We start from the raw sequence: 6,767 nt of genomic DNA, 5'->3' as shown, positions 1-6,767 counted from the left end.
ATTACTAATACTACTATTATTATTATTATCACCATCATCATCATTATTGTTATTATCATTATCATTATCATTATTAGTATCACTGTTATTAACAGTAGCAGCAGTAGTAGCAGTAGTAAGATCATTATTATTATTTTATCTTTATTATTATTATCATTTTCATCATTATCATCATTATCATTATTATCATTGTTATTATTTTTGTTATTTCATTATTATTATTATTGTTGCTGTTGTTGCTGTTATTAATACTATTATTATCTTTATTATTATCATTACCATTGACATTATTATTATTATTAGCGTTAGTATTATTATTATTATTATTATCATTATTATTATTACTATCTTTATTATTTGTATTTTTATCATCATTAATATTATTATTATTATTATTATTATTATTGTAATTATTATCGTTATTATTATCATTATCATTATTATCATGGTATTATCATTATCATTAATATAATAATAATAATAACTATTATTATTATTATTATTATTATTATTACTACTATTATTTTCTCTGATGGCAATCCGAAACACACACACAAAAAAAAAATATGACAAAATAAAATACGAACTTGAAAAAAATAAAGCTTCCCACGCACCTATGACCCCCCTCCACCCCCCCCACCCCCCTCAAAGAAAAAGAAAAAAAGAAAAAGGGGAAAAAAAAAATAATATGAGATACATACGTGTGCTTGGCTCCTCGCTGTGAGAAAGTTGTGCAGTAACTTTTCCGATGACGTCACAACTGGTCAGCAAATGCCAAAGATGAGACGAGAATTCGAATCGTTAAGGGGGGGGGGATGGGGGGGGGAAAGAGGAGGGGAGGTGGGGAAGAGGAGGGGGGGGGGGGAAGAGGAGGGGGTGGGGAAGAGGAGGGGGGTGAGGAAGAAGAGGAGGGGGGTGGGGAAGAGGAGGGGAGGTGGGAGGTTAGATGGGGAAGGGGGAGGAAGGGGGAGGAGGGAGAGGGAGGAGGGGGAAAGAGGAGTGGACGGGCGAGGAAGGGAGGGAAGGGGAAGGGTAGTTAGGAGTGTGGGAGGGGGAAGAGGATGGGGAAGGGGAGTGAGGGGAGAGGGAGAGAGAGGGAGGGGGGAGGGAGAGAGAGGGATAGAGGATGGGGAACGGGAGGGAGAGGGAAGGGAGGGGAAGGGGTGAGTGGTTAGGATTAGAGAGGAAGGAGGGAGGAAGGTGGGGAGAGGGAAGTAAGTGGGAAAGAGGGGAGGAGAAAGAGGGGGGGTAGAAGACGGGGAAGTAGATGGGGGGTGGGAGGTAGAGGGGAGGAGAAAGTGGAGTGGGGAGGGGGGGAGGGGAGGATCCTTCATACGCGATAGGTAATCATTTCGTCATCGCGACAGGAGGGACGAAACGAAACGAAACGAAACGAAACGAAACGAACGAAACGAAACGAAACGAAACGAACGAAACGAAACGAAACGAACGAAACGAAACGAAACGAACGAAACGAAACGAAACGAAAAGAAACGAAACGAAACGGGGCATAATATAGGTAAGAAATACACGAATAAAAAGAGTTAAAAATACTTTCATCTTCTGGCTGAGATGAAGGGCCAGTCCAGTTGTGATGAACTGCGTAATTAATTAATGATTGTGATGAAGATGATTATGGTGATGATGTTGGTGGACTATAGTGATTATAGTGATAGCAGCGATAGTATGAGTGATAGTGATGACGATGATGATAATGATGATGATGAAACGCACACACACACACACACACACACACACACACACACACACACACACACACACACACACACACACACACTCACACACACACATACACACACGTTCTTGCAATATGTGCTACACATATATGGTTTACGTTACAACTACTGACAACAATTATCAATAGTATTGTTATTATTTCATCATTATTATTAATAGTAGGATCATTATTATCATTATACATTTTTGTATCATTATTATTCTTGTAGTAGTAGTAATGTTATCATTATCATTAATACTATTACCATTATCATAACTGTTATCATCTTCTTATTATATTATTATTACTTGAGTTATTATTATTATTATTATTGTTATCATTATTTTTGTTAATATTATTATTATCAGTATTATTATTATCAGTATTGTTATTATTATCATTATCATCACTACCATCATCAACATCATCATCATTATTATTGTTTTTGTGGTTGTTGCTATCATTATCATTATTACCAATATCATTATCATCATCATTATTACCAGCATCATTATCATCACCATCACTGTTATTCTTATAAGTTTCCTCATTATCATCATTATCAGTGCTACCATTACCATCCCATCTACAACAAATAGTTATTGTTGTTGTAATGTTATTGTAGATGGAGCTTCTGAAAAAAAAAATAAACTGTAAAATAAACTACATTAAGATATTACAAAAGGAAAATATATTGTGAATGTAACAGTCCCACGCAGGTAAAGAATCTCACGAGGGTAGCAATGCAGTCAACCGGACAGATCGTTGCAACAGGACACGAGCCCAGCTGTTGCAACTCCCATGACAGGCTGTAAGTGACCTAGGCTTGGATGAGCTGACCTGACCTCCATCTTCCCTGGACTTTCGTGAAACTGGTTGGCTTCCTTTTACGTGTATTAACGTTTGAGGTCGAGTCAGGAATGTCATGAGCGGTAAGTCAAGATGAGTTGTTGTTTTTTTCTTCAATTTTTTTTCTTTCTTTCATTTGATACGATGGAAGCAATGATTTTTTTTTTCTGCGATCTCATGTTCATCGTAGATAAATCTATTCAGTGTAAAATCAGGCATAAATCACCTTTTGCTCAACAAAACAAGATGATTTACCTCCCCCCCTTCCCCCTTCTCCCATCATCTTTAACGATTTACGAAGATTTTAGTGTCATGATCTTGCACCATAACGAATAGTTTAATTATAAACTTCATGCAGATAATGACATCCGTGAATATTCCCCAAGATATTCAAAAAATTATGGAGAAAGGATTCTACAAATGCAGGACACTGAAGGAATAGTGATCAGACCTGTCGTGACCTACATGTCTGTTCCTCGAGCAATTAATTGTACGATATAATATTAAATACATAGTTTAAGAAGGGAATTAGAATGAACACTGAACTAAAAAGAATGAGACGAATTGTTTGAAGTAAGAGCATGAATGTGTTCAGGAAAAATATAAATATATATGAAAAAAAGATAAATATTATCTAAAAGGATTTGAAAAATAGGATAATGTGTTTATAACTTTTTCCTCTTCTGGGTGAAAGGAGTCAAAACTGTAGAAGTCTTTTGTGTACAAGAACAACATAAATAAACTATGATTCATTTTGCGTTTGTGAGTCTGAGTGATGTTTAGTATTCTGGCTTCAGCTTCATTTGTCTAAATACGGCAGACACTCGCACAGCTTTACAAACAGACAGATAATACTCAACAGGGGTCAGTTGCATAACAGGATTCATGTTGGGTGTTTTTCTTATTTTCTGTCTTTCTTTCCAATCGCATTAGAACATATCATTATCATTGTTATCATTGTTATTATTATTATTATTGTTATTTTTGTTGTTATTATTATTAATTTATTATTACTTTTATTATTATTATTATTATTACTAATTTACTATTAATATTATTATTATCATTATTATTATTATTATTATTATTATTATTATTATCATTATCATTATTATTATTATTATTATTATCATTATCATTATTATTATTATTATTATCATTATTATTACTATCATTATTATTATTATTATTATCATTATTATTATCATCATTATTATTATTGTCATTGTTATTACTATTATCATTATCATTATTATTATTATTATTATTATTATCATCATTATTTTTTTATTATCATTATTATTATCATCAGTAGTAGTATCATTGTTATTATTATTATTATCATTATTATCATTACTGTTGTTGTTGTTGTTTGTTGTTGCCGCTTTATCATTATTATCATCATCATCATTTTTATTATTATCATCATCACCATTATTATTATCATTATTATTATTATCAGAATTATCATAATTACATTCAGAATTATTATCATTATTATCAGAATTATTATCATTATTTTATTATTATTGTTATTGTTATTGTTGTTATTATTATTATCATTATTATTATTATTATCATTATCATTATTATCATTATTATTATTATTATTACTATTATTATTATTATCATTATTACTATTACTATCATTATTATTATTATTAGCATCATTGGTAATATTATAATGATCAATAACATTATCATCATTGTTATTATTATCATCTTCATCATTATCATCATTATCATTATCAGCATTAGCATTATTATTATCATTATCATTATCAGTATTATCATGAACATCATCCTGACTATTGCTATCGCTGTTATTATCATTATTATTATCATTATTATTATTAACATCATTACTGCTATCACCGACATTATCATCGTCACCGTCTTTGATATTCATATTATTATTGATTTTATATTATTAGCACCATTATCAATAATCATCATTACCAATTATATATAGTTGGAAATTCGGTGTTCCACATACTTACTAAAATAAATTCATTACCTCAGACATTCACGCACTTTATATATGAAAAAAAGACAAATCAGTAACATATCCATTATACTTATTCTACTTTATATATGAAAAAGTTGACCGAAAATCAATGACCTATTAATTTACAAATATGCAAATGATAAAACATGTCCATTATATCTACTCCACTTTATGTATAAAAAGAGTAAATAAAAGATCAAGAACTATGCCTCTGTAGTAGCTTATGTTAAATGCTCCCCCACGCAAAGTAACGTCCATTGATAAGACTCCCTTGTACGAACACTTTTAATCTCGATAAGTCAGCTGCTCGACGGTCGCCAGCCACTTTCTCTCCAGCAAGAACCTGAGACTTCGCCTACTTCGCCTACTTCCCTTCTAGCAGGCTCCTTTCACTCCAAAATTAAATTCAAAGGGAATTAATGTGTCGTTTCTAGAATATCATTTTCAGTTTTATTATCAAGTGTGAGTTGCTAGCGGTGTTGTGATTATTGTTTCTCAGGCTGGCGTTTGGGTTCTGTGAGTTTTGTTGTTGTATTTTTTTATAAGCAGGTCGATAGATCAAGATTAGGATAAAATCTTGAGAAACACAAAATATACTAAGTAATATACCTGATCTGGTAACAGTTATTCCTCGAATTTTATACTCTACAATCTTGTTTTTTTCTCATTTTCTTTTTCTTCATATATTTTTTTTCGTATATATATCTTACCTGTAACCCAATAAAGTAAACCGATAGATAAAGAAATAAAGTATAATAAATTCTGAATAAAAAAAATCCGAGAAAGTAACCAATACCTGATCTGATAACAGTGATCTTGAGACAGAGAGCGAGACACACATTTCAGGCGAGAGATTCTACCTTGTCACCCGCCAGAGTAAATGGTTTCCCTGTGGAAAAGTTATTGCTCGTTGTGTCACCGTCGCGGCTCGTAACCTCCCTCGTACCGATCTTGACCTTGTGACCTCGTGGGGCGTTATGTGGCGTTCTACGGGTCTTGGTTTCCCTTACTATTTTTCTTTTTTTTTCTTTTGTCAAGGTTAATGGGGGATTTTTTCGTCTTTTTATTATTTTTGTTGTTTTCATTTCGTTTTTTTTTTTTTTTTTTTGTGTGTGTGTATGTTGATTTTTTCATGCTTATTATTTTTATTTTGCTTTATGGAAATCCATCAGAATTCTCCTCCCTTCCATTTTGGTTGACAGAGCGTTATTTTTATTCATATCTGGTGTACAAGCTGTATCTAATACAGTGACAAATTATAACATATAAATGGTTTCCTCTGTACCTTTGTCTTTAATTATAACCAGTTTTGTTATACCTCGCTGGCTTTTGGTAGAACTCACAAATATTTGTTGTAATGCACTTTCCTCTTTCTCATGTAATACTTACCTTGATTACCTATTACTTGAGGTACACTGTCTTTATGATAATTGGGTACTTCCCTACTTTGCTATCTGTAACCTAAACGTAGCGTACAGAATGCCACCACGTAAGCACGTCGCTCCAGCAGACATTCACGCAGCCTCAGGGGTCACCAGAATGTTCCACGGGTCGCCATATTCTTCATAAATGCAGTTCCTTTCAGCAACATTAACTCTTGTTTATATAATCAAATAAACGGTTCCCTCGCCAAACGTCAAGCCTTTAGCAATAACAATATAGTCTCAACTACATCATCGATTCATGGAGGTGAAAGTAAAGAAGCGATGGTTTCTTAGACCGTTATGTGAAATGTAAGAAAGTATGGGTTATCAGCGATGAGTTAAATCTTGTTTCCCGATGACAGCCGTGCCGACATACTTACTAAATATGCCTTTCTTTCTTTTGAGATAAGGAATAATTGTTTTGAAATAACTCATAACTACACCTCGCTGAAAGACACGGGATATATTTCGGCTTGATTAGAGTTATCGGAGGAGTTTGTCATCAGGCTCAATTAATCTAATTTCCCTCTCTTTTTTTCTTTATCTGTATCGTAATCACGAATCCACGACACAAAACCACTTTCCTGAAGAAGCGACAAAGGTGAATTAAGTCGTATTTATTAACCTGTTAAGAGTATCGCCTCAAATCCTCCATTTTCTTTGCCAGACTTTAGTGCATAAACTAAGTGCTGACGTCACAGTGTCTTTGTTTATCTTGGCTCGAGTGTAAATGTGAAGATCTGTTAAG

The sequence above is a fragment of the Penaeus chinensis genome, chromosome 24, assembly GCF_019202785.1.
Source record: "Penaeus chinensis breed Huanghai No. 1 chromosome 24, ASM1920278v2, whole genome shotgun sequence".
Taxonomy (NCBI): domain Eukaryota; kingdom Metazoa; phylum Arthropoda; class Malacostraca; order Decapoda; family Penaeidae; genus Penaeus; species Penaeus chinensis.
This window is presented reverse-complemented; position numbering follows the sequence as displayed.